Source organism: Schistocerca americana, chromosome 5 (genome assembly GCF_021461395.2).
Source record: "Schistocerca americana isolate TAMUIC-IGC-003095 chromosome 5, iqSchAmer2.1, whole genome shotgun sequence".
NCBI classification, from domain to species: domain Eukaryota; kingdom Metazoa; phylum Arthropoda; class Insecta; order Orthoptera; family Acrididae; genus Schistocerca; species Schistocerca americana.
The window spans coordinates 467,078,319-467,095,523 of NC_060123.1; the positions used below are offsets into that span (position 1 = coordinate 467,078,319).

Below are 17,205 nucleotides of genomic sequence, written 5' to 3' on the forward strand. Positions count from 1 at the left end.
TACCACTCAAATTAAGAGGCATAGTAAAGACTGATGCATTTGCAAAAGAATTAAAAGCTTCAGCCACTTATAAACTTTAAAAGAAAATTTACGAGCTGGTTCCTTTAGGTCACTTCTTTGCCAGACAAGAATCTCTTTAATTGAAATACATCTTTAAAAGTCAAAATCAGGTTTTTCGTTATCTTACTACAGCAAATTGTACCAACATTGAAGCGTTTCAGGAGATCCCCAATGTACTGATGTTTTGGAACAGTATTTGTTCACACAACTTAAATTAGATGTGCTGCCGCTTTAATTCGTCTGCTAGAATGGCTGTCCATCCTATTTAATTACAAACTAAGCCCTGAAACTAGTTTTCAGAGTTCTTAAAGATAAATTTACGTTGTTGACAAACCTTAATGAACAATGTTGATTGTATACCGTACGGTAAGTGGCTTTATTGCTGCCTGGCTTCGGCTTTGTTTTGCTTGTAAATCGAGAAGTAGTTTTCAGACTGCGTGTTGATAGGAGACGTATTAGGAAAAAAATAGTACAACTTTTTCAGTAGGTATCCGAATAAAATTTTGAAAACACTTTAATTTCTCCCTTATGCAGTCCACATAAATGCAGAAGTTTACACATTCATAAACAACATAACTTTGGGGTTAACTTACCATTCAGTAAACGAAAAGTGTAGCTTCCAGATCTCCCTGAGGCGAATGTTATTGTTTTCAACGTATGTTCGCCTCACGTGTCGTGAAACACACGATCAACAATGTCAATAGACAGCTCTTTCCGTCTTCGATATGACGTGTGACGTCAAACGTGGGTCACGCTCGGAGGAAATCTTGTGAGACGAGTGTTACGCGGCTGACTGTTCAACCGCTAAAAATTGTTTTGCTTACAGCATGTTATGTTCTGCGCATCAGACTGGGTGAAAAGCAGCATATGATGGCAACCCTAATACAGGTATCATGCAGCCACGGTAGGTCGGGCACAGCTACCGAACATGTGAATTGAGAAAAGTCGCATCCCTCTTGAGGGTTTTGTCACTGTTGCCAGCATGAACGAAAGATTGAAATACGTTAACGAAACTAGTGAACTATCAAGGCATATGGAATGCTATTATTTGTTTCTTCTTTCATATTGAGGTAAGAAGTAGTTTAAAATGTGATTCTGCTTGGTAACGCCTCGGAGAGCGAAATTAGTTAACTGCTGAAAAACTGAAGCAAAGGGTTTGTTTGAGAATAAAAGGACATCCTAATCAGGAAAATAGCAAACATTAAGAGGAGTACAGTAACCGTGGACCCAAAAATAAAAAGTATTATGCTGCTGGAGAAGTTGGCATCAGAATTCCACGTAAAACGTATTGTGAAACCATGTCCATGTTTAGGTCAAGTAACATTAAGGCATTAACTAGTAACATGAGACAGGAGGACCAGGAAATTGTGATAGCAAGGAAAGGTTTGGCTGGGAATACCTCCACACAGTAGGAGCAGCAACTGTTTCCAACACCACTGAGAAGTACATATGTACCGTGAACAGTCAGAATAGCGATCCTAAGATTTTCATTTATATATTGCGCACATTTTGTTTTCCTTTTAATTCTTATGTTATATGGAGAGTGAGACTGTAATCAATTTAGCTCTGCTCCAGAACAAAAGAAATTATGTGAAAATATAGATAACTCAAATGTACTGCAACTAGATTTCTGCTTTTTGTGCGTCTACCCCGTTTATACGATTTTCATTTAAAATGTTACAATCTAGGACAATCGTTTGTAGCTGATCAGTAAAACTGAAACATAGAAATTCCAACTCCGGTTAACTGACTTCCTGAAAGGTCATAACAAAATTGTACGTCGTATGCTGCAACGTCTAACGCACGTCCTTGAGGAAACTGTAACAACAGAAAGCATTGTTCTCACAGTACGCCTTAACGTGTTAGTGTATAATCACATTTTACTGCTTTAAGAGCTCTTTCTGAGTTTCCCACACTTTGTTTGAAATTGAGGAAAGTGGCGTGGCTTGTACTTACTTTCTTCCTCCTTGGCGCTACAGCCCATGTAGGGCCTTGGCCTCTCTGGTGATCACAGCTGCTCGTTTCCTCCATCTCCTGACTCCAATCTTTCTCAAATCATTTTCCGCATTCTCCATCCATCGTTTCCGGGGTCTCCCTTTGCTCGTTTTGCCACCTGGATTTCCTGTGTAGAACTTCTTGACAGCTCGATCCTCCCGACATTCGCTCTACATTGCTCAGACGTCTCAATCTGTTACACGTAATTTCAGTCACCATGTCAGGATTCCTACACAGTTCTTCCAATTCCTTGTTTCTCTCTATGCTCCAATGCCCCGCTCCCATCTTCTCAAGAGCACTTCTTCTGTTACAGTCATTGTCCATGTTTCTGAGCCATACATTACCACCGGTCTTATGACTGTTCGATAGACAGTCACCTTCTATTGTCTGCTAAGGCTACGTGACTGAAGGATCATAATCAGGGCACAGTAAGCTCTATTTCCTGCAGCAATCCTAGATTTTATTTCTTCTCTTATTCTGCTATCCTCCGTAACAAGCACTCCAAGGTGTTGGAACTTCTCACATCTCTCATAATTGCCTCTGTTCAACTTAACATATTTCTCTTTAACAACAGCATTTTTCCAGGAGGCTAAGAGATACCGTGTTTTTGTGTTGTTTGCTCTAAGTCCCAACAACTCTGCCTCCTTTTCCAGTCTGCCAAATCCTTCTTCCATTTCTTTCAAACTACTAGACAGCACACACACACATCAGCAGCTTAAGCTAGATTTTGGTGCATACAGTTAAACAGAGTGCCACCTCGGTTATCAATCTGCACCCTTCACATCACTCTCTCCAACACTATGTTGAAGAGTAGCGTCGAAAATACATCTCCCTGTCTTAACCCTTGGTTGACCTCAAATTATTTGGAAATTTTCCTTTTACTTCTACATGGCATTTTGTGCTGATGAGGGTCATTTGTACCAGTCTGATAAGTTTACTTGGCAATTCAGTCTCCATTACAGTGTCATATAGCTTTATCCTTTTATCACTATTATAGGCCTGTTTGAAGTCTACAAAAAAGTCTACAAAAATGTCTATATTCATAACACTTTTCCATTATTTACTTGATAATGATGATCTGGTCAGTTGCTGATCTGCCCCGTCGAAAACCGCACGGGCAGTCTCCGAATATTTCTTCTGTAATTGGTGCAAGTGTCATAGCAATGACTTTGGCTGATATTTTGTACACTACGCTGACTAAAGCAATAACGCGATAATTTTCACAGTTTGCTTTGTCCCTGTTCTTATGAATCTGGCATGTAATGTCCATGTTTCACTGGTCTGTCATCTCTTCCTTTCCCCATATTTCCACTATCAGCTGATATACCAATATTGTGACATGTTCACCTGAGTTATGAGGAAACATACTAAAGTAATGTATGTATTTTTCATCTGGTTGGCTATTCACCTAAATTCCAGTACTATTATTTCTGATTATCTAAGTGTATTTTATGTAATTGGTTGGAAAATTATCAGTTTGGAAGGTTGACAACGGTTCACCATTCTGAGCTCAGGAGGGTTAATTATTATAAATGTTATCAATAGTGGGAGGTCAGAAGGTATGAATACCAAAGATACCCCACAAATCATGGGTCTCAGATCAGCTGTTTAGCTTAATGTGTAATGATGTAACACTCTAATTTTTATCAATAGCTATGGTTGTGGTATTTTGATATTGTAAATTAAACTTACGTTACGCAGGAAACAAAGAAGAATTTAGAAAGGTAACTTCAGCTATACTACATTTCCAAAATTCATCCCATAAGCAATGAAGATAGTAATATGGGTAACAATGTACTGGGAGGACTTTCCATATTAATCGGTCCAGACCTGCGGCCAAGCTACATGAGATAAGGACTTTCATTAATGACAAAGATTTGATAATCATGCATCTAAAGAGTCAATATGAATATGTCGTGTAAAGATTTTATAAGATGCTTAAATGATGCTTGCCTCTCTTAAATTATATTTAAAACAGTGCTATAAAATTTCCACGAGGGCAATTGATGTTCTTGAAAATCTCTTTTTTGATCATTTGTATACCTTGGGTTGTGGATGGTAAGTTGAAGGCTGCATCTGCATTTATTAAGATTTTGGTGATATTTGTTCTACACTTAAGACACTAATAATTTTTTATCTTTGGGTGGTAGCAATTCCGGATATGGGTCGGCACATCGCTCGAAAATGTTTGGTTTAACTAGCATCATAGCATCGCGAGGCGAGTTAACATTCGGTGGCTCTTTAATCTTAAGTTAATATAGGTTATTAGATTTCTTTAAGAGCTGGGGCGAATGGTTTGTCTTTATTTAACCTGTTCACTGCTTAAGAGAGCTTTCTATATATTTTGAAGTGCACTAGCTGTATTCGTTCGGCTTGTTGTCGCCGGCGTGAGGGGGGGGGGGGTGATGCAAATATAGGCAACGGCCATGCCGCAGTGGATACATCGGTTCCCGTGAGATCACCGAAGTTAAGCGCTGTCGGGCGTGGTCGGCACTTGGATGGGTGACCATCCAGGGTGCCATGCGCTGTTGCCATTTTTCTGGGTGCACTCAGCCTCGTGATGCCAATTGAGGAGCTACTCGATCGAATAGTAGCAGCTTCGGTGAAGAATACGATCATAACGACTGGGAGAGTGGTGTGCTGATCCCACACCCCTCCTATCCGCATCCTCCATGAGGATGACTCGGCGGTCGGATGGTCCCGGTAGGCCACACGTGGCCTGAAGGAGTATTGCTATATATATATATATATATATATATATATATATATATATATATACACTCCTGGAAATGGAAAAAAGAACACATTGACACCGGTGTGTCAGACCCACCATACTTGCTCCGGACACTGCGAGAGGGCTGTACAAGCAATGATCACACGCACGGCACAGCGGACACACCAGGAACCACGGTGTTGGCCGTCGAATGGCGCTAGCTGCGCAGCATTTGTGCACCGCCGCCGTCAGTGTCAGCCAGTTTGCCGTGGCATACGGAGCTCCATCGCAGTCTTTAACACTGGTAGCATGCCGCGACAGCGTGGACGTGAACCGTGTGTGCAGTTGACGGACTTTGAGCGAGGGCGTATAGTGGGCATGCGGGAGGCCGGGTGGACGTACCGCCGAATTGCTCAACACGTGGGGCGTGAGGTCTCCACAGTACATCGATGTTGTCGCCAGTGGTCGGCGGAAGGTGCACGTGCCCGTCGACCTGGGACCGGACCGCAGCGACGCACGGATGCACGCCAAGACCGTAGGATCCTACGCAGTGCCGTAGGGGACCGCACCGCCACTTCCCAGCAAATTAGGGACACTGTTGCTCCTGGGGTATCGGCGAGGACCATTCGCAACCGTCTCCATGAAGCTGGGCTACGGTCCCGCACACCGTTAGGCCGTCTTCCGCTCACCCCCCAACATCGTGCAGCCCGCCTCCAGTGGTGTCGCGACAGGCGTGAATGGAGGGACGAATGGAGACGTGTTGTCTTCAGCGATGAGAGTCGTATCTGCCTTGGTGCCAATGATGGTCGTATGCGTATTTGGCGCCGTGCAGGTGAGCGCCAAAATCAGGACTGCATACGACCGAGGCACACAAGGCCAACACCCGGCATCATGGTGTGGGGAGTGATCTCCTACACTGGCCGTACACCACTGGTGATCGTCGAGGGGACACTGAATAGTGCACGGTACATCCAAACTGTCATCGAACCCATCGTTCTACCAATCCTAGACCGGCAAGGGAACTTGCTGTTCCAACAGGACAATGCACGTCCGCATGTATCCCGTGCCACCCAACGTGCTCTAGAAGGTGTAAGTCAACTACCCTGGCCAGCAAGATCTCCGGATCTGTCCCCCATTGAGCATGTTTGGGACTGGATGAAGCGTCGTCTCACGCGGTCTGCACGTCCAGCACGAACGCTGGTCCAACTGAGGCGCCAGGTGGAAATGGCATGGCAAGCCGTTCCACAGGACTACATCCAGCATCTCTACGATCGTCTCCATGGGAGAATAGCAGCCTGCATTGCTGCGAAAGGTGGATATACACTGTACTAGTGCCGACATTGTGCATGCTCTGTTGCCTGTGTCTATGTGCCTGTGGTTCTGTCAGTGTGATCATGTGATGTATCTGACCCCAGAAATGTGTCAATTAAGTTTCCCCTTCCTGGGACGATGAATTCACGGTGTTCTTATTTCAATTTCCAGGAGTGTGTGTGTGTGTGTATATATATATATATATATATATATATATATATATATATATATATATATATATATATATATATATACTACAAATTAATTAAAATCGTACCAAATTTGATTTTTATAAATTTTTAATTGAATGAATTGAATCGAATTGATTATCTTTCGGTCTTAATTTACAACTCTTGTAGACTGTAAGTCAGTAGTAGTGTGATTTTGCGTTGTCTACACCGTTGAGATTCTTCCGTCGTAAGTAGTTCTCATTTATGACTGTGAATACAATGCTGATTTTTATCTGACTTCCTTTCAGATGCAGGCAGCTACAGTGATATCACGTTAGGATAACACGCGGAAGGAAATAAAAACTTTGGTGGTTTTGCACTAATAAGAATCCTCACACTTCATATTTTCATAAAAATTATTATTCACATAATGCAATGTCTACAAGACACTTCTCACAAAAATACGTCTTCTCCCTACGAGAACTAAAGAGAGAGTCTATTAAATAATCCAAAAAAAAATTGAATTAAGTTTCCATACATCTTTTCCTACGTTTACAGCGGTCGCGCTAGTGTTTATTTTCATTTGTTTTTAACTTTTGTCGCAGCGAGTTGGGGCTTTTCCTTATGTATCTACAGAGGGGGCAGGGGGGAGGCTGGGTCCTGAGGTTTATTTCTGGTGCGTTTGTACCCTGACATGGCGTGAGGCCGCTCTATTACCCTATTGTAATTTCCAGTGTGTGGTGCACCTCGGCATGACATTCGATGTATATTATTTATATTTAATGATGTGATGAACTGTAATCAAAAAAGAACTTTAAAGAATATCTAATGAGTTTCGAGGATGATATTTCACATTTAACAACTTTTCTTAAGGTTGAAAGTTAAAGATTAAAGTTTCAAGCGTTTTCTTTTTAAGTTGGACGTTGTACCTCGTTGCTGTTGAGGAAAAGAAAATATTTTTAGGTAATAGATTATTTCAAAGAGTACATGCTAACAAATGATTTTCAACAGTTTTAACCTGCCCTTGCTGTATGAACTATTGACTGGTGTCCTAAGATACAAGCCATTGCCTGTATCAATATCCTCTCAATGACGCAAGACATATATAAAGTGCCTATAGTTTTATAAAAACTACTCGATGTTCCTGTTATACTAATTGCTGAACAATTTGAGAGGTTTGAAATCGTTAAATGAGGTTAATAAATGTAGGTCATTAAAAGAAAGGATATGTGAAACACATTGATTTCAAATTCCTCCTTCGATCTTATTGTTTGCCAGTATGCAACCCTTGCCGGGTTGGATTATTAGATTCAAAGAAGAGATGCTCGTCTTTTAGCGATGTATTGAAGTCAGCGTGAGAGTATCAGATAAATGCTCCACAGTCTGCAGCAAGAAACGGTTCCAGGAACACGCTGCACGCTCAGAAACGATTCACGAAATTTATTTCTCTGTCGTGTTCACACCTTAGGAATTCGCCAGGGTGCTCAGGCAGAGAAACTCGGTTCATACAGGTCAGCACTGACAGTATCTCTTCTAATGTACCATCTGAATACGGCATAGGAGGAAATCAGTGTTGTCAACACTTGCCTACCCGTAACGTACGCTGGCACAAGCGAATCAAACATTATTACTGAGGGACAAAAAATTTGCAAACCAAATATCTTTGAGGTCTTATTTTGAGGTGGTAAGAGTGACAAGGTCACGGGATAGTGATATGCACATGTACGGATGGTGGTAGTATCGTATATACAACGTATGAAAGGCAGTGCGTTGGTGGAGCTGTCGGTTGTTCTCAGGTAATTCATGTGTAAAGGTTTCTTATGTGATTATGAACGTACGACATGAATTAAAAGACTTTGAAGGCGGAATGGTAGTTGGGGTTAGATACACAGGACATATTATTTAGGAAATCGTTAGGAAATTCAATGCTACAGGCATTACTATTCGCCACGGAAAACGCAGTGGCCGACGACCTTCAGTTAACAGTCGAGAGAAGCGGCGTTTGTGTCGAGTTGTCAATGCTAACAGACAAGAAAGAATGAAACAACCACAGAAAACAATATGAGACGTACAACGATCGTATCCTTTGGAACAGTGCGGCGATATCTGGCGTTAACGTGCTATGGCAGCAGACGACCGACGCGAGTACCTTTCCTAACGGCACATCACCTACAGCGCCTCTCCTGGGCTCGTGACCATATCGGCTCCACCCTAGACGACTGGAAAACCGTGGCCTGGCCACATGAGTCCCGATCTTAGTTCGTAAGAGCTGATGATAGAATTAGAGTATAGGATTCAATGTAATTATTTTTGTCCTTTGCAGAAAATCTGTTCAGTGGTGTTTCCTTAACTGATTTGGAAATTCTTGTATTGCATATGGTGGAAGTAGTTGTAATGCTTTGTCCCTAAATTTATCTTAGTTCTACATCTACATCATTGCCCCGCAAACCACCTGATGGTGTGTAGCGTTGGGCAATTCTGGTACGACAAACGGATTTACCCCTTCCCCCCTTCGCTGTGTGGGTTAGCCTCTGTATTAGCTCCAGTTTCTCGAAGTTTCTCGTTGTGATCATTTCACGAGGTGCAAGCGGGAAATTTCAACAGTAAACGTCTCCATGATACACAACGCCTCTCTTATAACATCTGCCACTGGAGTTTGTTGAGCATTTCCTTTTTCGCTTTCGCCCCGTGACGAATTAATCTTTCTTAAGATTTTTCCTGTGAACGTGAGTCTGACATATGCTTTTCCTACTATTTTTTATGGTCATTCCACTTAATGTCGCTCTGGATATATACTCTTAGAGATTTTGCTGTAGTTACTGAGGTGGAAGGAGTATATAGAGGGTCTATACAAGGGAGATGTATTTGAGGGCAATATTGTGGAAATGGAAGAGGATGTTGATGAAGATGAAACGGGAGATACGATACTGCTTGAAGAGTTTCATAGAGCTCTGAAAGGCCTGAGTCGAAACAAAGCCCCGGGAATGACAACAACATTCCATTAGAACTACTGACGGCCTTGGGAGAGCCAGTCCTGAAAAAACGCTACCATCTGGTGAGCAAGATGTACGAGACAAGCGAAATACCCTCAGACTTCAAGAGGAATATAATAATTCCAATCACAAAGATAGCAGGTGTTGATAAATTTGAAAATTACCGAACTATCAGTTTAATAATCTGAAAAATACTAACACCAATTCTTTATAGACGAATGGAAAAACTGGTAAAAGCCGACCTCAGGGAAGATCAGTTTGGATTCCGTAGAAATATTGGAACACGACTTATCTTAGAAGAAAGATTATGGAAAGGCAACCCACGTTTCTAGCATTTATATACTTAGAGAAAGCTTTTGCCAATGTTGACTGGAATACTCTCCTTCAAATTCTAAAGGTGGAAGGGGTAAAATGCAGGGAGCGAAAGGCTATTTACAATTTGTACAAAAACCAGATGGCAGTTATGAGGGTCGAGGGGCATGAAAGGGAAGCAGTGGTTGGGAAGGGAGTGAGACAGGGTTGTAGCCTCTCCCCGATGTTATCCAATCTATATATTGAGCAAGCAGTAATTGAAATAAAAGAAAAATTTGTAGTAGGTATTAAAATCCATGGAGAAGAAATGAAAACCTTGAGGTTCGCCGATGACATTGTAATTATGTCAGAGACAGCAAAGGACTTGGAAGAGCAGTTGAACGGAATGGACAGTGTCTTGAAAGGAGGATATAAGATGAACATCATCAAAAGCTAAACGAGGATAATGGAATGTAGTCGAATTAAGTCGGGTGATGCTGAGGGAGTTAGATTGGGAAATGAGACGCTTTAAGTAGTAAAGGAGTTTTGCTATTTGGGGAGCAAAATAACTGATGATGGTGGAAGTAGAGAGGATATTAAATGTAGACTGGAAATGGCAAGGAAAGCGTTTCTGAAGAAGAGATATTTGTTAACATCGAGTATAGATTTAAGTGTCAGGAAGTCGTTTCTGAAAGTATTTGTATGGAGTGTAGCCATGTATGGAAGTGAAACATGGACGATAAATAGTTTAGACAAGAAGAAAATAGAAGTTTTCGAAATGTGATGCTACAGAAGAATGTTGAAGATAAGGTGGGTAGATCACGTAACTAATGAGGAGGTATTGAATAGGATTTGGGAGAAGAGAAGTTTGTGGCACAACTTGACTAGAAGAAGGGTTCGGTTGGTAGGACATGTTCTGAGGCATCACGGGATCTCAAATTTAGCATTGCAGGGCAGCGTGGAGGGTAAAAATCGTAGATGGAGTCCAAGAGATGAATACACTCAACAGATTCAGAAGGATATAGGTTGCAGTAGGTACTGGTAGATGAAGGAGCTTGTACAGGATAGAGTAGCATGGAGAGCTGCATCAAACCAGTCTGAGGACTAAAGACCACAACAACAGCTGTTTCCCGCAGTTTGTCATCAATAGTGTAACTGTACAATACTGGATTTCTTTTCCTGTGTAAGAGCAGTGTGTATTCATTTACGTTCAGGGTCAACTGACAGCACCATTCATAAGTTTTCTGCAGGTCATTTTGCAAGTCGATACTGTCTTCTGGCGCCCCTGATCTTATAGAAACTCGCACCATCTGCGAAATGTCTTATAGAGCTTACGACGCCTCCTATAAGACCATTTATATACATTTTAAACAATACCAGTAGTATCGCACTTCATTGGCGTACTCCAGAAATTACATTTACATCTGTCGATTGTGTTCCGTTAAAGGCGATGTGTTGAGTTCTGTCTCCAAGTAAGTCTTAAAATCAGTTTGAAATCTAGTCCAATACTCAGTAATCTCCTATTTTTTCTCTAAACAGGACAGTGCCAGATTCCTTACTGTAGTCGAGATACACGGTATCAACCTGAACACCAATGTTTACAGAGCTGTGGATCTCATGTAGGGCCAGAAGGAACTGAGTTTCACTAGATCTCTGTTTGTGGAATCCATGTTCCATTATATAGAGGAGATTTTCTTTCTCTAATAGCGTCCTAATACATGAGCTTCGACCGACTTCCATAACTCTACAACCCTTCTTAAAAAAGTGAATCATCTGAGCTTTTTTTCAATTTCTAGATATCTTTCGTTTCTCCAGCGACCTACGATAAATCGCTGCTATAAGGGGAGCAATTTCTTTCGCATAATATCTGGTCCTCATGCCCTTCATCTAGAAAGTGATTGTAGTTCTTTTACGACCAGTTATCTCAAGATGACATTTTAATGTTCGTATGATGATTGAAAGATATCTGTGAGCTGTGGTTAGAAGCAATTGACCCTAAATAATAAAAGGTGTGAGATCATTCAATGAATACTAAAAGGAATCCGTTAAATTTCGGTTACACGATAAATCACACAAATCCAAAGCCGCCAATAGAACTAGCTACGAATTACAATTACGAATCACTTAAACTGGAACGATGGCATAGATGATGTAAGAGTATGGACTATTGCTGGGCGATATGAGATCCATTCCAAACAAGACTGATGGAGGATATCGAAAAAGTTCGAAGAACAGCAGCTCGTTTTTTATTACCCCGAAATAGGGTACAGAGTATCACGGAGACGATACGCGATTTGGGGTGACAATCATTAAAGCAATGGCTCTTTTGTTGGGGCGAGATCTTTTCAAGAAATTTCAATCGCCAACGTTCTTCTCCGAAGGCGAAAATACTTTTTTGATACACTCCCACAGAAAGATTTAAGTGTTCGTTTTTCCCACGTGCTATTCAAGAGTGGGGAAGCAGAGAAGTGCAGTGAAGAGGTTCGATGAACCCATTATCAGGTACTTACTTGCGAATCGTAGAGTAGTCATGTAGATGTATATGTGGATGTAGCCGCAGAAAGAGGGGCCGTGTTGTATTTTACTATGGTGAGACAATTTCGGAAGACCAAATTCAATATTTTGACTTTTATTTTTGTCATTTTTCGTTTCGCTGCCATTATGGTTGCCGAGTGACTGCATAAACGATTACAATTACGAAAATCTTAAATTGGAGCGATAACACAGATGATGTTGTGGAGAAAGCAAACCAAAGACTTAGGTTTATTGGTAGAACACTCGGGAAGTGTAACATGTTTCCCAGAGAGCCTGGGTACACTACATTTGCTGATTTTACATAAGACCAATAACTTTTAGGATTGTAGTAAGATTCGTGTACTAAATTTTGCTTGTCACGTCATTGAACGCTGCTCCAATTGGTCTTCTTACTGTCATTTTCGCTTTGTTCCCCTTTTGTTTCTCACTTAGGTTTTGACTTGTTTGAATTTGTGATGATGGTCTCTTCAGTTGAGTCAACGTACTCTTCACTGACAGATAACCATCAGTACTTCTAGTTGTTCAGTTTCTGCTTTCTCCACGTGTTCCTTACATCTCTACTATGAACATAAGACATTGGAATATTTGAACCTTTAATATGAATTACTTTAGGAAAATATGTCAAAATTAAAAAAAAATTATAGCTTTTAGTCTTGTAGGAGCATCTCCCAATGGTATTTTAAAAATTGCCTCTAGTGGTTTGTGATTAGTTACAATAATTTACTTTTTCCTGTAAATATATTTCTGAAATTCGTTGACTGGAAAATTACTTGGCCATGACGTCTTTTTCTATTTGTGTATGTAACTAATACGCTGATGCCAATGACTTTGTTGCATATACAACTGGTTGTTCACCGTGCAGTAGAACGGCTCCTGTAGCTCTTTGGCTGGCATCAACTGACAACACATCTAAACTCACATCATAATAACGAAGCACGGAAGTGTTGTGAGACATTATTTTATTTTGACAAGTGCTTTCTGTTGTGTCGAATACCATTTTCATTCATCTTCTTTTCTTAGTAACTGCCGGACTGCTCTGTAAGTTCAGAAAGGTGAGGTACTTACTTAGATCAGTAATTCAGCATCCCTACTACCTGTAGGAGCTGCATTTCATCCTGAGGAGAAGGAAATTCATTAATGGCTCTTACCTTATCAGGATGAGGACAAGATCCATCCTATACTAAAATTTATCCTAAGAATTTTGTTTCCTTCACAACAAGTTCGTATTTCTCTTTAACTCAGTTTAATGCCCACATTTTCAAATCTCTGATAACTCGCTTTGTTACTTCATAAAGTATTTCCATTGTTTTTTAACTTCCTTGGCTGAGGCTAAGCCACAGGATACTCTTGTGCAATTGAATCTTACCCACAGTGTGCAAATCGTTAACATATTTAGAAGTTCTTTCAGACGCTCATATTTGACAAAATCCATTTTCACAACCTAAAGGTGTTAAATATTTTGCTCCTTTCACCACTGTACTAGTTTCTTCCAGCGTCTTCATTGGATAGTGACGTCGAATAATGTTTTTATTTATTTGACTTGGGCCAAAGCAAATACGAAGTTCCGCTTTCTTGTGTACGACTATAACGATTGAAAATGCTGCTACAGTGTAGCGGTTTCTACAGGCTTGAATATTCCATTTTCAACCATTTTCTGAGGTTAATCTCATACTCAGTTATTGCTCAATTTATGTGGGACCCTTCAGGCGTAGTAAATCTTGAAGTCACCTTCTTAGAGACCTATGTCATACAGAAAATCTTTAACATATTCCAAGCCTGATAAAATCTAACCGCATCTAGACTGTGGAACTTTCATCTGCTCCACTCCTTATATCAGATTCAGTTTTCAACAGGATTCCTGTCCCAAGATTACCTGAAAGTCGGGATCCATCACTAAAAATTTCGCATTCACAAGCTGTCTGAAACCTCACAGAGAAATGTGGCTTCTCCACACCTACCTTACTCGTATTGTAGGTAAAGAGCTTTTCCATCACAGAATCTGATATTCTGGCACATGCTTTGTTTCCTATTCTTCTGGTTACGTCATTCCAATGTTCACCTGTATCAAGTTCTGATTTTCGTACATTATTTTGATAAATTATAGTTTCACACCATGCCTTGCAAAATTACAATCATTCCGCTGAGCGCTTATAAAAAATCATTACCAATCAAAGACATAAATATTGCTAGTTACATATTTCTTGGTTTGGTATTTATTTGCACCGCCTTGATGTAGAATTCGAATTTCTGTTATCACAGTTTCCAAACATTCACCATGATGTCTGTATATATCACTAATGATTTATGAGATGTAAACATATCATAGGATTATTATTTGTCATAATTGCAGGTTCTGTGCTTGTATTAGTGCTGTTGATGGACATAGTATTTATAACATTGTTTTTTAATTTCTGACACCATGTTATAAGAACAGTTTTATTTGTGTACAGAATAAAAAATGCCCAAGCAAAGTGTGTATATCTCGTTGTTGCAGGATATACTACATATTACAAGCAGATTAACATTAGAGATCATGGCTCCTTGAGAGTATACTAATAAGTGTGGGAGATTCAGGCCGTATTTTGAGATGTACATGAACTCAGATAAATTATTTTCAGTTAGAGGAAATGTAATTGTTAGGGATCTCAGTGATGTACAGGAACTATCTGACTATTTCCATCAGTTAGGTGGTTGAGAGAAAAGCAGATTTATGAGGGAGAACTATGGAGGTACAACAGTTAGAAATGGATACCCACTGGACCCTGATGGAAAGAATCGACGTAGTAATAGAGATAGGAAGGTGTTCCTAATAGTAACGATAGAAAACCAAACAGTAAACCTGTACTGTAAAAATCGGAGTCCCTTCGAAAATGTTGATTTCCCTCTCAGTAAAGAAGTAGACTATGACAAGAACCAGAAAACTAAGAACGCTCAAGGGAGTGACTCTTCCTTGAGAAAATGCTATTCTGGGGCTACTATAGAACAGGTAACAGAATTCTGTAAGTTAACTACTAATGAATCTGATAGAAAGAAGTTAGATTGTGTTTACTGTCCAGATCCGTGAACAGATTCCGTTGTTTGTGTAAAGGAAAACGAATACCTTACATTAGCAAAATTCTTCGCAAATAAAGAAAGGAAGGATAATCATAGAAAGCACAGGAGTAATGTTTTATATTGTAAGACTAATAATTATTTTCGTCACTGCAATGTATGGTAAAGTACGAAGGATTACAGTTAAGTGTTTAAGAAGAAATGCCCAACCAATGTGGGTTGCGTTATGTGTCTCGTGTTTAACTAAGGAAAGTGATGTTCTTTGGAAAAGATGGTTAGGGAACATTACAAGATACTTTATTTGAAGTAATTAACAAACGGAGGCAAGACTTCTAGCAGGTATGGTAACTACGCTTTATACTTGTTGTTTTACGTTAAAAGAGATTGTCTATGGGGCAAGGGAGCACTGTGGTTCTAAGAAATACGGGAATTAGTATTAAGACATACTTTATTCCTCACTGGCGGATATGAAAAGATCTTTTATTAATTTTACAATAATGAAAATGGGACTTAATTGATGTACAAATCATTCTACATTACGTAGGTAAGAAACATTATCAGTAAAGAACTGGAGAAACACGTTTATTTATTTTAATGCTGTTTAATAATGACTGTACATTTATTAATGGTTTGTTTACTTATCCAGGACGCAGTAGTCTTATTTACTTACTTGTTATTTAATGAAATGAATTAAGTTGGACGAATTCAAGTATTTGCCTCATAAAAGAAATATTGTTATATAATTGTTCTCTACCGCTGCAGCAGTGGCCTAGTAGTTGCAGTAGAATCTCTCGTTTGTCATAGCAGAGCATTTGGTTAATTCTGAAGATAAACAAAATTCTCACACACTCAGCCTAATAAATAAATGATGGATTAGTTTTTTGCTATGTGACTGCATTAAAATAGCTTGTGCCTAGCTGTGCCTAGTGGATCGAAAACCTTCAATGAGAGAAAGTTCTTCAAATGTTCTCAAAGAAAAGGGATTAAATAACAATAACAAGAAAGGGAAACAATGCAGTGGCATGAATGATAATCTTCGTATTTAATTTATGTCTCTTGCCGTAAGAATGATGCACGTACTCAGTACAAAGGAAATCTGAGTTAAACTATATTGGCATCTTTATATATGTGGAGTGGAAGTCTTGCTCCCACCGCCGATCTTTGAAATGAATTAGGCAACAGAAGAGTGTAAAACGGGATTATATAAATGAATAATCCATTTAGAATAGTTATATACTCATAACAGAAGAGTTACTAATGTCATGATGCGGAATAATGGCTAATTACCGAGTGAAACAACAGCATTGGTAGTGCTAATAATGGAAATAGATATGTCAGTTAACAGTTTGAAGAAAAGAAGTTTGATGATGACGATTATGTCTGGTTTTGTGGGGCACTCAACTGCGCGGTTATCAGCGCCTGTACAAATTCCCAAACTTTGCTCAGCCCAACCTCGCCACGTTGATGATGAAATGATGAGGACAACACAAACACCCAGTCATCTCGAGGCAGGTGAAAAATCCCAGACCCTGCCGGGAATCGAACCCGGGACCCCGTGCTCGGGAAGCGAGACCGCGACCGCGAGACCACGCCCTGCGGACAAGAAAAGAAGTGCGTGGGGATAATGTATTCTTATGGAGATTAAGATGGAATGTTAGCTACTGGTAGAACACCAGAGGAATACAACGTTTACAGTGAAGTTGCAGAACACATTTATGTTAGTTGTGCTTAAAATGAGGAATTAATTGAATGTATAATATATTACAAACATTCTCAAAGGCACAGTTGTTCAAACTGATACCACAGTTAGTGGGTAGATTTGCTTAAAATTTGTGTTGCTGTTACATTGTGAGAGGAGTTAGTATGAATATTGCAGTTACTAGGTACAGCTGTTAAACTATAATGCAGTCACTTGAGTGGGGTTGTTAGGTAAAAACTGCGGTCACTATGTGAAGCTGGGTGAGGAAGGATCTATTTATACATTGTATTTTATGTATAATGGAAGGGAAGGCGCAATGTAAATGTGAGAAATGACATACACATAGAAGTACTTGAGTTGGAGATAAGGATTTATGATTAATGACAA

The 17,205-nt window shown here is 40.0% G+C and overlaps 1 pseudogene; it reads left to right on the forward strand.

Annotated features, from left to right (window-relative positions):
- The first annotated feature begins 4,471 nt into the window (after positions 1 to 4,471).
- LOC124616955 lies at positions 4,472 to 4,589 on the forward strand (annotated as a pseudogene).
- Positions 4,590 to 17,205: the final 12,616 nt, after the last annotated feature.